The sequence below is a fragment of the Stenella coeruleoalba genome (genome assembly GCF_951394435.1).
Source record: "Stenella coeruleoalba genome assembly, chromosome: 9".
In the NCBI taxonomy this organism is placed as follows: domain Eukaryota; kingdom Metazoa; phylum Chordata; class Mammalia; order Artiodactyla; family Delphinidae; genus Stenella; species Stenella coeruleoalba.
The window spans coordinates 67,028,112-67,050,203 of NC_137155.1; the positions used below are offsets into that span (position 1 = coordinate 67,028,112).

Sequence of the window (22,092 nt, forward strand, 5' to 3'; positions counted from 1 at the left end):
TCCATATGTGCTTGAGAAGAATGTATATTCTGCTGCCCTTCGTTGAAATGTTCTGTATATATCTGTTAGGTACATTGGATGTAAAGTATAGTTTAAGTTCAATGTTTCCTCATTGGTTTTCTTTCTGGATGATCTATCCATTGATCAAAGTGGATACTGTAATATTGTTTATTAGACCCTTCAGATCTGTTAGTTTGTTTAATATATTTATGTGCTCTGATGTTACGTGCATATTTATTTACAATTATTATATCCTTTTGATGAATTGACCATTTTATCACTATTAATGACCTTTTTTGTCTCTTGTCATAGTTTCCTACTTAATCAACTTACTAGATTTTGTCTGATATAAGTATAGATAACCTCTGCTCTCTCTTTAGATTTCCATTTGCATGGAATGGCTTTTTTCCATATCTTCATTATGAGAGTGAATGTCATGGAGGCAGCATGTAGTTGGGTATATTTTTGTTTGTTTCTCTTTCTTTTTTTTTTACCATCCTATAATTGTATTTTTTATTTTTTAACATCTTTATTGGAGTATAATTGCTTTACAATGGGGTGTTCGTTTCTGCTTTATAACAAAGTGAATCAGTTAACATATACATATGTCCCCATATCTCTTACCTCTTGCACATCCCTCCCTCCCACCCTCCCTATGCCACCCCTCTAGATGGGTGGTCACAAAGCATCGAGCTGATCTCCCTGTGCTATGCGGCTGCTTCCCACTAGCTATCTATTTTACGTTTGGTAGTATATATGTATGTCCATGCCACTCTCTCAATTTGCCCCAGCTTATCCTTCCCCCTCCCCGTATCCTCAAGACCATTCTCTAGTAGGTCTGCATCTTTATTCCCGACTTGCCCCTAGGATCTTCATGACCATTTTTTTTTCAGATTCCATATATATGTGTTAGCATACAGTATTTGTTTTCCTCTTTATGACTCACTTCACTCTGTGACAGTATCTAGGTCTGTCCACCTCACTACAAAAAACTCAGTTTTGTTCCTTTTCCTGGCTGAGTAATATTCCATTGTATATATGTGCCACATCTTCTTTATACATTCACCTGATGATGGACACTAGGCTTGCTTCCATGTCCTGGCTATTGTAAATAGAGCTGCAATGAACATTTAGGTACATGACCCTTTTTGAATTATGGTTTTCTCAGGGTATATGCCCAGTAGTGGGATGGCTGGGTCATACGGTAGTTCTATTTTTAGTTTTTTAAGGAACCTCCATACTTTTCTCCATAGTGGCTGTATCAATTTACATTCCCACCAACAGTGTAAGAGGGTTCCCTTTTCTCCACACCCTCTCCAGCATTTATTGTTTCTAGATTTTTTGATGATGGCCATTCTGACTGGTGTCAGATGATGTCTCATTGTAGTTTTGATTTGCATTTCTCTAATGATTAATGATGTTGAGCATTCTTTCATGTGTTTCTTGGCAATCTGTATATCTTCTGTGGAGAAATGTCTATTTAGGTCTTCTGCCCATTTTTGGATTGGGTTGTTTGCTTTTTTAATGTTGAGCTGCATAAGCTGCTTGTAAATTTTGGAGATTAATCCTTTGTCAGTTGTTTCATTTGCAAATATTTTCTCCAATTCTGAAGGTTGTCTTTTTTTCTTGTTTATGGTTTCCTTTGCTGTGCAAAAGCTTCTAAGTTTCATTAGGTCCCATTTGTTTATTTTTGGTTTTATTTCCATTTCTGTAGGACCTGGGTCAAAAAGCATCTTGCTGTGATCTTTGTCAGAGAGTGTTCTGCCTATGTTTTCCTCTAACAGTTAGATGGTGTCTGGCCTTACATTTAGGTCTTTAATGCATTTTGAGTTTATTTTTGTGTATGGTGTTAGGGAGTGTTCTAATTTCATTCTTTTACATGTAGCTGTCCAGTTTTCCCAGCACCACTTATTGAAGAGGCTATCTTTTCTCCATTGTATATTCTTGAATCCTTTGTCAAAGACAAGGTGACCATATGTGCGTGGGTTTATCTCTGGGCTTTCTATCCTGTTCCATTGATCTATATTTCTGTTTCTGTGCCAGTACTATACTGTCTTGATTACTGTAGCTTTGTAGTATAGTCTCAATTCAGGGAGCCTGATTCCTCCAGCTCCGTTTTTCTTTTTCAAGATGGCTTTGGCTTTTCGGGGTCTTTTGTGTTTCCATACAAATTGTGAAATTTTTTGTTCTAGTTCTGTGGAAAATGCCAGTGGTAGTTTGATAGGGATTGCATTGAATCTATAGATTGCTTTGGGTAGTAGAGTCATTTTCACAATGTTGATTCTTCCAATCCAAGAACATGGTATATCTCTCCATCTATTTGTATCATCTTTAATTTTTTTCATCAGTGTCTTATAATTTTCTGCATACAGGTCTTTTGTCTCCTTAGGTAGGTTTATTCCTGGGTATTTTATTCTTTTTGTTGCAATGGTAAATGAGAGTGTTTTCTTAATTTCTCTTCCAGATTTTTAATCATTACTGTATAGGAATGCAACAGATTGCTGTGCATTAATTTTGTATCCTGCTACTTTACCAGATTCATTGATTAGCTCTAGTAGTTTTCTGGTAGCTTCTTTAGGATTCCCTATGTATAGTATCATGTCATCTGCAAACAGTGACAGCTTTACTTCTTCTTTTCCGATTTGAATTCCTTTTATTTCTTTTTCTTCTGATTGCTGTGGCTAAAACTTCCAAAACAATGTTGAATAGTAGTGGTGAGAGTGGGCAACCTTGTCTTGTTTCTGATCTTAGTGGAAATGGTTTCAGTTTTTCACCGTTAAGGATGATGCTGGCTATGGGTTTATCTTATACGGCCTTTATTATGTTGAGGAAAGTTCCCTCTATGCCTACTTTCTGGAGGGTTATTATCATAAATAGGTGTTGAATTTTCTCAAAAGCTTTCTCTGCACCTATGAGATGAACCTATGGTTTTTCTCCTTCAATTTGTTAATATGGTGTATCAAGTTGATTGATTTGCATATATTGAAGAATCCTTGCATTCCTGGGATAAACCCCACTTGATCGTAGTGTATGATCCTTTTAATGTGCTGTTGGATTCTGTCTGCTAGTATTTTGTTGAAGATTTTTGCATCTACGTTCATCATTGATATTGGCCTGTAATTTCCTTTCTTTGTTACCTCTTTCTCTGGTCTTGGTATCAGAGTGATGGTGGCCTAGCAGAATGAGTTGTGGAGTGTTCCTCCCTCTGCTATATTTTGGAAGAGTTTGAGAAGGATATATGTTAGCTCTTGTATAAATGTTTGATAGAATTTGCCTGTGAAGCCGTCTGATCCTGAGCTTTTGTTTGTTGGAAGATTTTTAATCACAGTTTCAATTTCAGTGCTTGTGATTGGTCTGTTCATATTTTCTATTTCTTCCTGCTTCAGTCTCGGAAGGTTGTGTATTTCTAAGAATTTGTCCATTTCTTCCAGGTTGTCCATTATATTGGCATACAGACGCTTGTAGTAATCTCTCATGATCCTTTGTATTTCTGCAGTGTCAGTTGTTACTTCTCCTTTCTCATTTCTAATTCTGTTGATTTGACTCTTCTCCCTTTTTTTCTTGATGAGTCTGGCTAATGGTTTATCAATTTTGTTTATCTTCTCAAAGAACCAGCTTTTAGTTTTATTGATCTTTGCTATTGTTTCCTTCATTTCATTTATTTCTGATCTGATCTTTATGATTTCTTTCCTTCTGCTAACTTTGGGGGTTTTTGTTCTTTCTCTAATTGCTTTAGGTGTAAGGTTAGGTTGTTTATTTGAGATGTTTCTTGTTTCTAAAGGTAGGATTGTGTTGCTATAAACTTCCCTCTTAGAACTGATTTTGCTGCATCCCATAGGTTTTGGGTCCTGGTGTTTTCATTGTCATTTGTTTCTAGGTATTTTTTTATTTCCTCTTTGATTTCTTAAGTGATCTCTTGGTTATTAAGTAGTGGGTTATTTAACCTCCATGTGTTTGTATTTCTTACAGATTTTTTCCTGTAATTGATATCTAGTCTCATAGCATTGTTGTCAGAAAAGATACTTGATACGATTTCAGTTTTCCTAAATTAACCAAGGTTTCATTTGTGACCCAAGATATGATTTATCCTGGAGAATGTTCCATGAGCACTTGAGAAGAATGTGTATTCTGTTGTTTTTGGATGGACTGTCCTATAAATGTCAATTAAGTCCATTTTGTTTAATGTATCATTTAAAGCTTGTGTTTCCTTATTTATTTTCATTTTGGATGATCTGTCCATTGGTGAAAGTGGGGTGTTAAAGTCCCCTACTATGATTGTGTTACTGTCCATTTCCCCTTTTATGGCTGTTAGTATTTGCCTTATGTTTTGAGGTGCTCCTATGTTGGGTGCATAAATATTTATAATATGTATATCTTCTTCTTGGATTGATCCCTTGATCATTATGTCATGTCTTTCTTTGACTCTTGTATTAGGCTTTATTTTAAAGGCAATTTTGTCTGATATGTATGAGAATTGCTACTCCAGCTTTCTTTTTTTGTTGTTGTTGTACACGGGCCTCTCACTGTTGTGGCCTCTTCATTGCGGAGCACAGGCTCCGGATGCGCAGGCTCAGCAGCCAAGTCTCACGAGCCCAGCCGCTCCATGGCATGCGGGATCTTCTCAGACCAGGGCACAAACCCGTGTCCCCTGCATCGGCAGGCAGACTCTCAACCACTGTGCCACCAGGGAAGCCCCCCAGCTTTCTTTTGATTTCCATTTGTATGGTATATTTTTACCATCCCCTCACTTTCAATCTGTATGTGTCCCTTGGTCTGAAGTGGGTCTCTTGTAGATAGCATATATATGGGTCTTGTTTTTCAATCCATTCAGCCAATCTCTGTTTTTTGGTTGGACCATTTAATCCATTTACATTTAAGGTAATTATCGATATGCATCTTCCTATTACCATTTTTTAAATTGTTTTGGGTGTAGTATTGTAGGTCTTTTCCTTCTCTTGTGTTCCCTGCCTACAGAAGTTCCTTTAGCATTTGTTGTAAAGCTGGTTTGGTGGTGCTGAATTCTCTTAGCTTTTGCTTGTCTGTAGAGATTTTAATTTCTCCGTCAAATCTGAATGAGATCCTTGCTGGGTAGAATAATCTTGGTTGTAGGTTTTTCTCCTTCATCACTTTAAATATGTCCTGACACTCCTTTCTGGCCTGCAGAGTTTCTGCTGAAAGATCCGCTGTTAACCTTATGGGGATTCCCTTATGTGTTATTTGTTGTTTTTCCCTTGCTGCCTTTAATATTTTTTCTTTGTATTTAATTTTTGATAGTTTGTTTAATATGTGTCTTGGCGTGTTTCTCCTTGGATTTATCCTGTATGGGACTCTGTGCTTCCTGGACTTGATTATTTCCTTTCCCATATTAGGGAAGTTTTCAACTATAATCTTTTCAAATACTTTCTCAGTCCCTTTCATTTTCTCTTCTTCTTCTGGGACCCCTATAATTCGAATGTTAGTGCGTTTAATGTTGTCCCAGAGGTCTCTGAGACTGTCCTCAATTCTTTTCATTCTTTTTTCTTTATTCTGCTCTGCAGTAGTGATATCCACTATTTTATCTTCCAGGTCACTTATCCGTTCTTCTACCTCAGTTATTCTGCTATTGATTCCTTCTAGAGAATTTTTAATTTCATTTATTGTGTTGTTCATCTCTGTCTGTTTGCTCTTTAGTTCTTCTACATCCTTGTTAAACGTTTCTTGTATTTTCTCCATTCTGTTTCCAAGATTTTGGATCATCTTCACTATCATTATTCTGAATTCTTTTTCATGTAGACTGCCTATTTCTTCTTCATTTGTTAGGACTGGTGGGTTTTTGCCTTGCTTCTTTATCTGCTGTGTGTTTCTCTGTCTTCTCATTTTGCGTAACTTACTGTGTTTGGGGTCTGCTTTTTGCAGGCTGCAGGTTCATAGTTCCCATTGTTTTTGGTTCAGTGGGCTGTGTAGGCTTTCTGGTGGAGGGGACCAGTGCCTGTGTTCTGGTGGATGAGTCTGGATCTTGTCTTTCTTTTGGGCAGTTCCATGTCTTGCGGTGTGTGTTTGGGTGTCTGTGGCCTTATTATGATTTTAGGGAGCCTCTGTGCTAATGGATGGGGTTTTGTTCCTGTCTTGCTAGTTGTTTGGCATAGGGTGTCCAGCACTGTATCTTGCTGGTTTTTGAGTAGAGCTGGTTCTTGGTGTTGAGATGGAGAACTCTGGGAGATTTTCGTCATTTGATGTTACGTGAAGCTGGGAGGTCTCTTGTGCATAAGTGTCCTAAACTTGGCTCTCCAACCTCAGTGGCACAGCCCTGACGCCTGGCTGGAGCACCAAGAGCCTGTCCTCCGCATGGCTCAGAATAAAGGGAGGAAAAAAAAGAAAGGAAGAAAGGAAAAGTAAAATAAAGTTATTAAAATAAAAAATAATTATTAAGAAAAACTTTTTTTAAGTAATAAAGAAAAAAAACAACGGGCAGACAGAACCCTAGGACATATGGTAAAAGCAAAGCTATACAGACAAAATCACACACAGAAGCATACACATACACACTCACAAAAAGAGAAAAAGGAGAAAATATATATATATCATTGCTCCCAAAGTCCACCTCCTCAATTTGGGATGATTCGTTGTCTATTCAGGTATTCCACAGATGCAGGGTACATCAAGTTGATTATGGAGATTTAATCTGCTGCTCCTGAGGCTGCTGGGAGAGATTTCCCTTTCTTTTCTTTGTTCGCACAGCTCCTGGGGTTCAGCTTTGGATTTGGCCACGCCTCTGCATGTTGGTCGCCTGAGGGCATCTGTTCTTCACTCAGAAAGGACGGGGTTAAAGAAGCAGCTGCTTCGGGGTTCTGGCTCACGCCGGGGCGAGGGAGGGGTACGGATGCGGGGCGAGCCTGCGTTGGCAGAGGCCGGCGTGACGTTGCACCAGCCTGAGGCGCGCCGTGCTTTCTCTCGGGGAAGTTGTCACTGCATCACAGGACCCTGGCAGTGGCAGGCTGCACAGGCTCCTGGGAGGGGATGTGTGGATAGTGACCTGTGGTTGCAAACAGGCTTCTTTGTGATGGCAGCAGCAGCCTTAGTGTCTCATGCCCGTCTCTGGGGTCTGTGCTGATAGCCGCAGCTCGCGCCTGTCTCCGAAGGTCCTTTAAGCGGCGTTCTTAATCCCCTCTCCTTGCGCACCAGGAAACAAAGAGGCAAGAAAAAGTCTCTTGCCTCTTCAGCAGCTCCAGACTTTTTCCCCCCCGACTCCCTCCGGCCAGCTGTGGCGCACTAGCCCCCTTCAGGCTGTGTTCATGCAGCCAACCCCAGTCCTCTCCCTGGGATCTGAACTCTGAAGCCGGAGCCTCAGCTCCCAGCCCCAACCCGACCCTGTGGGTGAGCAGACAAGCCTCTAGGGCTGGTGAGTGCTGGTCGGCACTGATCCTCTGTGCGGGAATCTCTCTGCCTTGCCTTCCACACCCGTGTTGCTGCGCTCTCCTCCGTGGCTCTGAAGCTTCCCTCCTCCAACTCCCCAGCAGTCTCTGCCCATGAAGGGGCTTCCTAATGTGTAGAAACCTTTCCTCCTTCACAGCTCCCTCCCTGAGGTGCAAGTCCCGCCCCTGTTTTTTGTCTCTGTTTTTTCTTTTTTCTTTTGCCGTACCCAGGTACGTGGGGAGTTTCTTGCCTTTTGGGAAGTCTTAGGTCTTCTGCCAGCATTCAGTGGGTGTTCTGGAAGGTGATCGCGTCTTACTCTTCTGCCATCTTGAAGCTCTCCCCATTTGTTTCTTTTTTTAACATCTTTATTGCAGTATAATTGTTTTACAGAGTTGTGTTAGTTTCTGCTGTATAACAAAGTGGATCAGCTATATGCATATGTATATCCCCAAATCCCCTCCCTCTTGCATATACCTCCCACCCTCCCTATCCCACCCCTCTACATGGTCACAAAGCACTGAGCTGATCTCCCTGTGCCTTGCAGCTGCTTCCCAATAGCTATCTGTTTTACATTTGGTAGTGTATATATGTCAGTGCTACTCTCTCACTTCATCCCAGCTTACCTTTCCCTCTCCCCATGTCCTCAAGACCATTCTCTATGTCTGTGTCTTTATTCCTGTCCTGGCCCTAGGTTCATCACAAATATATATATATTTTTAGATTACATACATATGTGTTAGCATAGGGTATTTGTTTTCTCTTTCTGACTTACTTCACTCTGTATAACAGAATCTAGTTCCATCCACCTCACTACAAATAACTCAATTTCATTTCTTTTTATGGCTGAATAATATTCCGTTGTATATATGTGCCACATCTTCTTTATACATTCGTTTGCAATGGACACTTAGGTTGCTTCCATATCCTGGCTATTGTAAATAGAGCTGCAATGAAGATTGTGGTACATGACTCCTTTTGAATTATGGTTTTCTCAGGGAATATGCCCAGTAGTGGGATTGCTGGGTCATATGGTAGTTCTATTTTTAGTTTTTTAAGGAGCCTCCACACTGTTCTCCATAGTGGCTGCATCAATTTACGTTCCCACCAACAGTGCAAGAGAGTTCCCTTTCTCCACACCCTCTCCAGCATTTATTGTTTGTAGATTTTTTGATGATGGACATTCTGACTAGTGTGAGGTGATACCTCATTGTAGTTTTGATTTGTATTTCTCTAATTATCAGTGATGTTGAGCATTTTTTCATGTGTTTGTTGCCAATGTGTATATCTTCTTTGGACAAATGTCTATTTAGATCTTCTGCCCATTCTTGGATTGTGTTGTTTGTTTTTTTGACATTGAGCTACATGAGCTGCTTGTATATTTTGGAGATTAATCTTTGTCTGTTGGTTTGTTTACAAATATTTTCTCCCATTCTGAAGGTTGTCTTTTTTTCTTGTTTATGGTTTCCTTTGCTATGCAAAATCCTTGAAGTTTCATTAGGTCCCATTTGTTTATTTTTGTTTTTATTTCCATTTCTCTAGGAGGTAGGTCAAAAAAGATCTTGCTGTGATTTATGTCATAGAATATTCTGCCTTTGTTTTCCTCTAAGAGTTTTATAGTAAATGGCCTTACATTTAGGTCTTTAATCCATTTTGAGTTTATTTTTGTGTGTGGTGTTAGGGAGTGTTCTAATTTCATTCTTTTACATGCAGCTGTCCAGTTTTCCCAGCACCACTTATTGAAGAGGCTGTCTTTTCTCCATTGTATATTTTTGCCTCCTTTTTCAAAGATAAGACAACCATATGTGCGTGGGTTTATATTTGGGGTTTCTGTCCTGTTCCATTGATCTATATTTCTGTTTTTGTGCCAGTACTATACTGTCTTGATTACTGTAGATTTTTAGTATAGTCTGAAGTCAGGGAGCCTGATTCCTCCAGCTCCGTTTTTCTTTCTCAAGATGGCTTTGGCTATTCGGGGTCTTTTGTTTTTCCATAGAAATTGTGGGTTTTTTTGTTGCAATTCTGTGAAAAATGACATTGGTAGTTTGATAAGGATTGCATTGAATCTGTAAATTGCTTTGGGTAGTATAGTCATTTTCACAATGTTGATTCTTCCAATCCAAGAGTGTGGTATATCTCTCCATCTGTTGCTGTCATCTTTAATTTCGATCATCAGTGTCTTATGGTTTTCTGCATACAGGTGTTATGTCTCCTTAGGTAGGTTTATTCCCAGGTATTTTATTCTTTTTGTTGCAACGGGAAATGGGAGTGTTTCCGTAATTTCTCTTTCAGATTTTTCATCATCAGTGTATAGGAATGCAAGAGATTTCTGGGCATTAATTATGTATCCTGCTACTCTACCTAATTCATTGATTAGCCCTCATGGTTTTCTGGTGGTATCTTTAGGATTCCCTATGTATAGTATCATGTCATCTGCAAACAGTGACACTTTTACTTCTTCTTTTCCAGTTTAGATTACTTTTATTTCTTTTTCTTTTCTGATTGCTGTGGCTAAAGCTTCCAAAATTATGTTGGATAATAGTGGTGAGTGGACAACCTTGTCTTATTCCTGAACTTAGAGGAAATGGTTTCAGATTTTCACCATTGAGAATGATGTTGGCTGTGGGTTTGTCATATATGGCCTTTATTATGTTGAGGTAAGTTCACTCGATGCCTACTTTCTGGAGAGCTGTTATCATAAATGGGTGTTGAATTTTGTCAAAACCTTTTTCTGCATCTATTGAGATGATCATACGCTTTTTCTCCTTCAAGTTGTTAATATGGTTTATCACATTGATTTATTTGTGTATATTGAAGAATCCTTGCATTCCTGGGATAAACCCGACTTGATCATGGTGTATGATCCTTTTAATGTGCTGTTGGATTCTGTTTGCTAGTATTTTGTTGAGGATATTTGCATCTAGGTTCATCAGAGTTATTGGCCTGTAGTTTTCTTTTTCTGTGATATCTCTTTCTGATTTTGGTATCAGGGTGATGGTGGCCTCGTAGAATGAGTTGCAGAGTGTTCCAATCTCTGCTATATTTTGTAAGAGTTTGAGAAGGGTAGGTGTTAGCTCTTCCCTAAATGTCTGATAGAATTCGCCTGTGAAGCCATCTGGTCCTGGGCTTTTGTTTGTTGGAAGATTTTTAATCACACTCTCAATTTCAGTACTGCAATTGGTCTGTTTATATTTTCTATTTCTTACTGGTTCAATGTTAGAAGGTTGTGCTTTTCTAAGAATTTGTCCATTTCTTCCAGGTTGTCCATTTTATTGGCATACAATTGCTTGTAGTAATCTCTCATGATCCTTTGTATTTCTGCACTGTCATTTGTTACTTCTCGTCTGTCATTTCTAATTCTGTTGATTTGAGTCTTCTCCCTTTTTTTCTTGATGAGTCTGGCTAATGGTTTATCAATTTTGTTTATCTTCTCAAAGAACCAGCTTTTAGTTTTATTGATCTTTGCTATAGTTTCCTTCATTTCTTTTTCACTTATTTCTGATCTTACCTTTATGATTTCTTTCCTTCTGCTAACTTTGGGTTTTTTTGTTCTTTCTCTAATTGCTTTAGGTGTAAGGGTAGGTTGTTTATTTGAGATGTTTCTTGTTTCTTGAGGTAGGATTGTATTGCTATAAACCTCCCTCTTAGAACTGATTTTGCTGCATCCCATAGTTTTTGGGTCATCGTGTTTTCATTGTCATTTGTTTCTAGGTATTTTTTGATTTCCTCTTTGATTTCTTCAGTGATCTCTTGGTTATTTAGTAATGTACTGTTTAGCCTCCATTTGTTTGTATTTTTTACAGTTATTTTCCTGTAATTGATATCTAGTCTCATAGCATTGTAGTTGGAAAAGTTACCTCATATGATTTCAGTTTTATTAAATTTACCAAGGCTTGAATTGTGACCCAAGATATGATCTATCCTGGAGAATGTTCCATGAGCACTTGACTAGAATGTGTATTCTGTTGTTTATGGATGGAATGTCCTATAAATATCAATTAAGTCTATCCTGATTAATGTGTCATTTAAAGCTTGTGTTTCCTTATTTATTTTCATTTTGGATTATCTGTCCATTGGTGAAAGTGGGTGTTAAAATCCGCTACTCTTATTATTGTATTTGCTTTCAATTTCCCCTTTTATGGATGTTAGCATTTGCCTTGTGTATTGCAGTGCTCCTACGTTGGGTACATAAATATTTACAATTGTTATATCTTCTTCTTGGATTGATCTCTAGATCATTATATACTGTCCTTTGTCTTTCATAATAGTCTTTATTTTAAAGTCTATTTTGTCTGATATGAGAATTGCTACTCCAGGTTTCTTTTGATTTCCATTTGCATGGAATATCTTTATCCATCCCCTCACTTTCAGTCTGTATGTGTCCCTAGGTCTGAAGTGGGTCTCTTGTAGACAGCCTATAGATGGGTCTTGTTTTTGTATCCATTCAGCCAGTCTGTGTCTTTTGTTTTGAACATTTAATCCATTTACATTTAAGGTCATTATTGATATGTATGTTCCTATTACCATTTTCTTAATTGTTCTGGGTTTATTTTTGTAGGTCTTTTCCTTCTCTTGTGTTTCCTGCCTAGAGAAGTTCGTTTAGCATTTGCTGTAAAGCTGGTTTGATAGTGCTGAATTCTCTTAAGTTTTGCTTATCTGTAAAGGTTTTAATTTCTCCGTCAAATCTGAATGAGATCCTTGCTGGGTAGGGTAATCTTTTTTGTAGGGTTTTCCCTTTCATCACTTTATATATGTTCTGCTACTCCCTTCTGGCTTGCAGAGTTTCTGCTGAGAAATTAGCTGTTCACCTCATGGGGATTTCCTTATATGTTATTTGTTGCTCTTCTCTTGCTACTTTTAATATTTTTTCTTTGTATTTAATTTTCATAGTTTGATTAATATGTGTCTCACTGTGTTCCTCTTTGGGTTTATCCTTTATGGTACTCTCTGTGCTTCCTGGAATTGATTGACTATATCCTTTCCCATGTTAGGGAAGTTTTCAACTATAATGTCTTCAAATATTTTCTCAGACCCTTTCTTTTTCTATTCTTCTTCTGGGACCCCTATAATTTGAATGTTGGTGTGTTTAATGTAGTCCCAGTGGTATCTGAGACTGTCCTTAATTCTTTTCATTCTTTTTTCTTTATTCTGCTCTGTGGTAGTTATTTCCACGATTTTATCTTCCAGGTCACTTATCTGTTCTTCTGCCTCAGTTATTCTGCTATTGATTCCTTCTAGAGTCTTTTTAATTTCAGTAATTGTGTTGTTCATCACTGTTTGTTTGCTCTTTAATTCTTCTAGATTCTTGTTAAATGTTTCTTGTATTTTCTCCATTCTGTGTCCAAGATTTTGGATCATCTTTACTGTCATTACTCTGAATTCTTTTTCAGGTATATTGCCTATTTTGTCTTCATTTATTTGGTATTGTAGGTTTTCACCTTTCTCCTTCAATTGTAACGTAGTTTTTTGTCGTTTCTTTTTTTTTTTTTTTTTAATGGGTGGTGCTGGATTCCTGTCTTACTCGTTGTTTGGCCTGAGAGGTCCAGCCGTGACGTTTGCAGGCAGTTGGATACAGCTGGGTCTTGGTGCTGAGATGAGGACTTCTGGGGGCCCTCACTCCAGTTGACATTCCCTGGTGTCTGAGGTTCTCTGTTAGCCCAGCGGTTTGGACTTGGAGCTCCCACCACAGGAGCTTGGGCCCTACCTCCCTGCTGGGAACCAAGGTCCTGCAAGCTTCGTTTTGTGGTTAAAAAAAAAAAAAAAAGGAGGAAAGAAAATAAAATGGAGCAGTAAAATACTGAAGAATAAAAAACAAAATAAATTGGAATGATAAAAAATATATTAGGAAAAATAAAACTGTAATTGGAAAAAGTGCAACAAAGTAAAATAAAACCACAACTGAAAAAGGAAAAAAAAAGGAATGAGGGAACAAGCCAAAAGGAGAGATCACTAACAAAGTATAAAGAATAAAATAAAATTAGAAAAATAAAAGATTAATTAGGAAAAATGAAAATATAAAAGTATCAACAACAATGAATCAAGAAGGTAAAACAGAACCCCAATCTGAAAGAGGAAAAAGGAAAAGAAAAAGAAAGAAAAAAAATCCTTGGCTATGGGGCCGGAGTTTAGGTGGGGGTGGAACTTAGGCAGGGGTGTAGTTTATGGTGGTGTGGGACCTAGGCGGGTGGGGTGGTGACATTTGAACGTGGTGCGGGGCCTTTTCTTAGGACCTGCACAGAATGGGAGAGGCAGCACATGGAAAGGAGGGCCTCTAGAGTGTGGGGTTCCAGAGTTTGGAGGTAGAACCATGAGTGACGGTGTGTGGGTGGGGTTTAGGCCCAGTGCGTTGGAGGGAGTCTCCGAATGTAGAGGTAGGGCCCTAGGTGGGGATGTAGGGGAGGTGTTTGGGCTCTAAGCTGCAGGAGGGAGGCTCCGAGGGCAGAGGATTAGGCCTGGGAGCCCAACAGGCTTCCCTGTGCCTAAGTGGACAGGGAAAGCACTGGCCCTGTTCCCTTCTGTTCCTTTGCAGCCCTCCCCCACTGTATCCCCCAGGGTCTTCCCCATCACCGCTGGACCCCTAACCGTGGGTGGGTCCCTCTGAGTGTGGGAACTCCTTCCCTTCTGCAGTCATTCCTCAGGGGTCCTGGTCCCAGAGGTCCAGCCTTTACTTTTGCTCCCCCTTCCATCCCTCCCACTCCCTCAGGACCTAAGTGGGTGGAGGGGGCCTAGGTGGTCAGAGGATCAGGCCTGGGATCTCTACAGGTTCCTGGGAGTCCAAATGGGCAGGAGAAACCTGGCCATGCTCCCTTTTGATCCTCTGCCCTCCCAATGGCTCCCCAATTTCCCCCTTTGGGCGTGGGGTCCCTTCCCTTCCCCCAGCTGCCCCTCAGGGATGCCAGTCCCATCCCACCTCCACTTCTCCTCCCCCTTCACTTCCCCCATGCCCCTCGTCCTACCCCATCGCTGGGGTTCCTCCTGTCCCCTTAGGTGTCCATGGTCCCCCACCGGTGCCTGGTAGGTGCCATTGTTGTGAGGAGACGCAAATTCCACGTCCTCCTAGTATGCCGTCTTGACTCAGCCTTTTCTTCTCTCATTTTTAAAATGTTGAAAACTTTCAAACCTGTAGAAAAATTGGAAGAACAATGCAATGGGTCCGTATATGCCCCTCATTTATATTCAAGAATTTAAACATTTTTGTAGAATACTTTAACCTGATATATTTCCACATGTATTTCCTAAAAATAATTACATCCTCCTACATAGCCAGAATATGTCTATCACTATTGTCATTATATTGATGGTTGTGGGAGTGGGTGTAGAATTCGTCTCATTTTTCTATTCTACAAAAAAGATACCTCACTAAAGAAATAAGTGGTGCTTGGTGCTTTACATTTAATTAAAATAAAAAATATAATAGGAAATTCAGGTTTCTTCACTCAATGAATATTTTGGAGTGATCTTTTCTCTGGACATAAGATTTGAGAAGATTTTTCCAGGTGATTTTGGATGTGCAGGCTCAGTGGCCATGGCTCACGGGCCCAGCCGCTCCGCGGCATGTGGGATCTTCCCAGACCGTGGCACGAACCCACGTCCCCTGCATCAGCAGGTGGACTCTTAACCACTGCACCACCAGGGAAGCCCTTCTAGGTGATTTTGATACTCATATTTAGTTTTGAAAAGTGAAAACTGTATTTTCCTCTGAAAAGTGAAAACTGTATTTTCCTCTTCATTTCCAGCTTCATTAAGGTATGATTGACAAATAAAAATTGTATATATTTAAGGTGCACAATGTGATGATTTGATATACATTGTGAAATGATTACCATAATTAAGCTAAAAACATGTAGGACTACATCAAACTAAAAAGTTTCTGGGGCTTCCCTGGTGGTGCAGTGGTTAAGAGTCCGCCTGCTGATGCAGGGGACGCGGGTTCGTGCTGCAGTCTGGGAAGATCCCACATGCCGCGGAGTGGCTGGGCCCGTGAGCCATGGCCTCTGAGCCTGCATGTCCGGAGCCTGTGCTCCACAATGGGAGAGGCCACAGCAGTGAGAGGCCCGCGTACCTCAAAAAAAAAAAAAAAAAAAGTTTCTGCAGAGCAAAGGAAGCAATCAACAAAATGATAAAGTAATCAGTGGAATGGGAGAAAATACTTGCAATGCAGTATTTTTCTAGTTGTGATTCTCAGATGGCTACAGGGCTCACAGCAGCCTGGGCAGAAAGCTTTTTCTCTCCAAGGCTCAGGGATCGTCAATGGAATGATCATAGACAGAAGAGGTTGAAAGATCCCTAGAGGATTCTAATAGTTAGAAGTTGACAAGGTGAGAAGGAACCTACCAAGGCTACTGAGTAGGAATTGTTAGTGAACTATAGGGATACCAAGAGATAGTCAATCCCCAGGAGGCAAGTGAATAAAATATATAAGGGTGGGAGTGGAAAGCAATATCAAATGTTGTTGAAAGGTCAAGTTAAATGAAGGCTGTGAATTGTCTTTGGCATATTGGAGGTCTCTGGTGACCTTAACACAAAAAGTTCTAGTTGAGTGGTAGGGGTCAAAGCTTGAATGGATTTGGTTTCAAAGGGAATCAGAAAGGAAGAAATAGAGACAGAGACTGTGGACAACTCTTTTGAGGAGTTGTTTTATAAAAGGAGAAGGGATTGAAGAGAGTGAGTAGAGTACAAGGGGGCATGTGTCAATGGAAAGAGTTGTCAGGTGGGAGAAATTACAGCATATTTATATGCTGATGGGAATGCTGCGGAGAAAGGAAAAATTGGTAATGTAGAGAGGGGGGTCAATTACAAGAGTGATTTCCTTGACTATGTAGAAGGGCTTGGATCTAATACAAAGTGGACAAAAGAGAATTCTTATAGATACATTTTTAAAGTAATTTGTACTGTAGTCTGAATATATTTTCAGATTTATCTTCCTAGTCATGGATTCAATTTTCTGAAATGGAAAGCTGCATTTTAATTAGTTTATCAGACAGTCAGGAAGCAGAATACATGGATACAGGTACACATAGGCTGTTAGACATGGTTATGGCAGACTGATGAAGTCCTCTTCTTATTCCTTATGTATTCTCATTAAATTGGAAGCAAAATCATTAGTTCAGGGAGAGCATTAGGAGAAGGTGTAAAAGTGGAGAGGGTATGAAGTAATCTTCGAAGAAGGTGAATAGATGAATTAGATAAATATACTGGGAGAGGGATAGAGACATGCTTGTGGTTTTGAGTCTGGGCAGCGTTTTTATCTATGACATCGCCCAGAGAGAGTAAAGCTCTGTATAAAGACCACAGAAACTGCAACAATATGAGAAAATTGGTGAGAAGTATTTTGTTCTTTCAAAAAGGAGGAATGGGGTTCCAAAAGGATGATCTGAGGGGAAAATATGTATGCTTACGGCTCCCATTCTCCTTGAAGAAGTAATGTTTCACCCAAAATAGAGGATATATGTTTTGTGAGAAGACTGAAAAGAGTAGAACTAGAGGCCTGCATTGGAGAATGTCAGTGGGACCTCACTTCTTGTCAGCCCTTGGATGCTATGTTCGGATATGAAACCTCTTACTAGGGTCCTCAGGTTCTTTGTATGTACTCCCATCTCGCTAGTGGGTGGATCTGGACTCTTTGCAGCTGAGGATTGGATACCACCCTGTGAGTAGGACTGATTAAAGACTTGCTAATCTTGTGATTTAAAGTATATAAAGTAATGAAAAACTTACTGTACCTTCAACTTAAATGTCAATAAGATCAAACTAATGTAAAAGCCCAAATTGTATCTCTGTCATCGTGTAAACTATTTAACATAACAAATTCCTCCTGAATTTGATATATTTTCCCAGGTGAATTTGATACCCTTCCCATTTTGCCCTGCCAGGTGAAAGTGTCCATTCTATAATCTTTCCAACTGTCAATATACTAGAATGGCTTCGTAATGTTGTCTTTCCTATTTGAAGATCAAAAATTAAGTAATCAGCTGATTTTGAGACTGAAATGCATATGAAATTTGTTATCAAATTTTGGAGATAGAGACCTTAACCTTTGAAAGAGAGGCATGATAGTCTTGACTCAAAGAAGAGCTAACTCAGAGACAGTCCTTTAAGCTATACTAGGAATCCTTCACTATAGGAATCTCTATTAATTAACCTATGTTAGTTAAGGGAGACGTGGTTGTGTTAACAGACTTCAACATCTCAATGACTTTACAGAATAGAAATGTGTTTCTTGCTCACTTAATAGTCCAGGGAAAATGTTTCAGTTGTGTTGGGCTTTTTTCAGATAGTCACTCAGGGACCCAGACATTTTCCATCATGTGCTTCTGTTACCCTTAAGGTCTTCTAATCATAAGCCTCCCACCGGAAGACATGGGAAGAGGCTGGAGGAGCCCATGAAAGGTTTTATGCGCCAGATACATTAATCATTTTTAATCATAATTTGAGTTGGCAAGAACTCAGAAACATGGTCATAACTAACTGCAGGGGAACCTGGAGAACATAACTTAGTGGTATTTCTAGGAAAAAGAGGTAAATGATTTTGGTGAACTGCTTAAAGCCTCTGCCATACGAATGAAGGAAAGAGTGACGGTGGCAAAATAAGGACATTGCTGAGGATTTTGTTTATTGGAAGTCGGTTGTAAGAGAGATGCTCGAGAGATTTCTGACTTTTAAAATATAAATTTTTAAGAGCTTTATTCTCATGTGTTTAAGAAGGAAAACTGGTAGTGTAGGAAGGCAGCTCTTGGTGAGAAATTTATAGTTTGGATCACTTTCACTTCTTAAATTTAGCAGGAGAGGAGAGAATTTAAAAGATAACAAGAAATCAAGACCCAAATTGGAGAAATGGGTGTCTCCAAATTTTTTTTAATTGAGGTATAATTGACATATAGCATTATATTGGTATCAGGTATGCAACATGATGACTCAGTATTTCCATGTATTATGAAATGATCAACACAATAAGTTAACATCCACCACCATACATAGTTATAATTTTTTTCTTGTGATAAGAACTTTTAAGATCTATTCTCTGAAACAACTTTTATATATGCCATACAGTATCATTAGCTGTAGTCACCATGCTGTACATTGCATCTCCATGACTTATAACTGAAAGTTTGTACTTTTGACACCCTGTATCCATTTTACACCTCACCACTGCCTGCCTGCCCCTACCTCTGGCAACTGCCAATCTGTTCTCTGAATCTATGAGCTTGTTTTTTCCTTTTTTTTTTTTTTTTGGTTTTCACATATAAGTGAAATCATACAATATTTGTCTTTTCCTGTCTGAATTATTTCACTTAGTATAATGTCTTCAAGGTTTATGTTGCCATAAATGACAAGATTTCCTTTTTCAAAATGGTTGAATAATATTCCATTGGATATATATATACCACATTTTCTCTATCCATCTGTTAGTGGATACTTAGGTTGTATCCAAGTCTTGGCTATTGTAATAATACTGCAATAAAAATAGGGGTGCCTATATCTTTTTGAGTTAGTATTTTTGTTTCCTTCAGATTAAATACCCAGAAGCAGAATTGCTGGATCATATGGTAGTTGTAATTTTCTGAGGAATGTACATATTGTTTTCCATAGCGGCTGCACCAATTTACATTCCCACCAACAGTGCATAAGAGTTCCCTTTTTTCTGCATCCTTGCCAACATTTGTTTCTTTTCTTTTTGGTAGACATTTTAACTGGAGGTAGGTGATATCTCATTGTGGTTTTGATTTTCATTTCCCTGATGATTGTGATGTTGAGCCCCTTTATATGTGCTTGTACCTGTTGTTCATCTGTATGTCTTCTTTGGAAAAATGTCTATTCAGAGCCTTTGCCCATTTTTTAATTGGATATTTTTGCTGTTGAGTTTTTAAAAAAATATATTCTGGATATTAAGCCCTTATCAGATATATGATTTGCAAATATTTTCTCCCATTCGGTAGGTTGACTTTCTCTTTTGTTGATGGTTTCCTTTGCTGTGCAGAGCTTTTAGTTTGATGTAGTCCCACTTGTTTATTTTTCCTTTGTTTGCCTTTGCTTTTGGTGTCAAATCCAAAAAATCATCACCAAGACCAGTGTCAAGGAACTTACCACCTATGTTTTCTTTTAATGGTTTCAGATATTACATTTAAGTTTTTAATCCATGTTGAGGCAACTTTTGTGTATGGTGTAAGATGGTGGTCCAGTTTCATTCTTTTGCGTGTGGCTGTCCAGTTTTCCCAACACCATTTATTGAAAAACTGTCCTGGAAACTATTGTATATTCTTAGCTCCTTTAGTCATAAACTAATTGACCATATATGTATGGGTTTATTTTTGGGCTGTCTATTCTGTTCCATTGATCTATGTGTCTTTTTTATGCTGGTACCATACTGTTTTGATTACTATAGCTTTGATATATAGTTTGAAGTCAAGAAGGATGATAGCTCAAGCTTTGTACTTTCTCAAGATTGCTTTTGAATATTCAGGGTCTTTTGTGGTTCTTTATAAATTTTAGGATTTTTCGATCTATTTCTGTGAAAAATGCCATTGAAAGTTTGATAGGAGCAATGTTCTAATCTCATTTTTTTACATGTAACTGTCCAGTTTTTCCAGTACCACCTATTGAAGAGACTGTCTTTTCTCCATTGATTAACTGACCATAAGTGAATAGGTTTATTTCTGGGATTTCTATTATGTTCCACTGATCTATGTGTCTCTTTTTGTGCCAGTATTGTACTGTTTTGATGACTGTAGTTTTGAGTATAGTGTGAAGTCAGGAAGTGTGAAACCTCCAGCTTTGTTCTTTTTTCTCAAGGTTGCTTTGGCAATTCAGGCTCTTTTATGGTTCCATATGAATTTTGGGACTATTTGTTCTAGTTCTGTGAAAAATGCCATGCATCTTTTGATAGGGATTGCATTAAATCTATAGATTGCTTTGGGTAGTATAGACATTTTAACAATATTAATGTTTCCAATCCATAAGCACTGGATATCTTTCCATTTATTTGTGTCTTCATCAGTTTTTCCCATCAATGTCTTATAATTTTCAGTGTGTCTTATGTCTCAAGTTAGTATCTTGTAGGAAGCCTATAGATGGGTCTTTTTTTTTTTAATCCATTCAGCCACTCTATGGACTAAATTCTCCAATCAAAAGACATTTACATTTAAAATAATTATTGATAGGTTTGTACTTATTCCCATTTTGTTAATTGTTTTCTGGATGTTTCATAGTTCCTCTGTGTCTTTCTTCTTCTCTTGCTCTCTTCCTTTGTGACTTGATGATTTTCTGTAGTGGTGTGCTTAGTTTCTTTTCTATTTTCCTTTTATGTATCTAGGTTTTTGCTTTGTGGTTATCATGAGGTTTACATAAAACAAGTTAAGTTTGAATGCAATCTACAGCTTTTTATATTTTTATTCCCCCCCATGTTTTATAGTTTTGATGTCACATTTTACATCTTGTTATCTTGTGTATCCTTTAACTAATTGTTGTAGCTATAGTTATTTTTATTACCATTGTCTTTTAACCTTCATACTAGCTTTATAAGTGATTCAGCCACCACCTTTACATTATTCTGAATTTTACTATATATTTAACTTCTCCCATGAGATTTATACTTTCATATGTTTTCCTGTTACTAATTACCACCATTTCATTTCAGCTTAAAGAAGTCTCCTTAACTTTTCTTGTAAGGCTGGTTTAGTGACAATGAACTCCTTTATCTTTTGCTTGTCTGGAAAACTCTTTACCTCTCCTTCGACAACTTTGCCAGGTGGAGTATTCTTGATTGGAAGTTGTTTTTGTTTTTGTTTTGTTTTTTTCTTTCAGCATTTTGAGTATACTGTGTCACTCCCTTCTAGCCTACAAAGTTTCTGCTGAAAAATCTGCTGATGATCTTATGGGGGTTGCCTTGTGCATAACATAAGTTATTTGTCTCTTGCTGCTTGGATTCTCTTCTTGTCTTTAACTTTTGACAGTTTAATTATAATGTGTCTTGATGTGGGTCTATTTGAGTTCATCTTTTTTGGAACTTTCTGGGTTTTCTCGATCTGGATATCTGTTTCCTTCCCCAGGTTAGGAAAGTTTTCAGGCATTATTAAAATGAGTTTTCTCCTCTCTCTTCTCCTTCTGGGACCCTTATAATGAAAATGTTGGTCTTCTTGATGTTGTCCCATAAGCCCCTTCAACTATCTCTACTTTTTTTCATTCTTTATTCTTTTTGCTGCTCCTATTGTGTGAGTTCCACCACTCTGTCTTCAATTCCATTGATCCTTTCTTTTGTTTTATCTAGTCTGCTGTTAAATCCCTCTAGTGTATTTTTCAGTTCAGTTATTATATTCTTCAGCTCTGTGACTTCTCTTTGGCACTTTTGTATATTTTCTATCTCTTTGTTGAAGTTCTCACTGGGTTCATTCTTTCTTCTCCCAAGTTTGGTGACCATCTTTATTACCACTATTTTGAAATTTTTTTCAGGTAAATCACTCATCTGTTTCATTATTGACTTTTTCTGAGGTTTTATCTTGTTCTTTCATTTGGAATATATTCCTATTTCTTCATTTTCCTCGACTCTCTGTGTCGGTTTCTATGCACTAAATAAAACAACCATCTCTCCCAGTCTTAAAGGAGTGGCCTTGTGTAGGAGATGGAACTTATTGTTCTACTCTGCCTTAGCCCTTGGTTGTCTGTCAATCCTTTGTGATTGCTCATGCAGCCTGTTTTATTTTTGGTGGC

At 38.5% G+C, this 22,092-nt stretch overlaps 1 protein-coding gene across 8 annotated transcripts in view; it reads right to left on the bottom strand.

Moving 5' to 3' along the window:
* IMMP2L (inner mitochondrial membrane peptidase subunit 2) overlaps positions 1 to 22,092 on the bottom strand; it is a 969,308-nt gene that overhangs the window by 28,266 nt on the left and 918,950 nt on the right. For all 8 annotated transcript variants that reach the window (XM_079932145.1, XM_079932149.1, XM_079932144.1 and 5 more), the window contains one exon: positions 14,346 to 14,509. The gene's annotated coding sequence lies outside the window, so the exon portion shown is untranslated. The remainder of the gene's footprint in view (positions 1 to 14,345; positions 14,510 to 22,092) is intronic.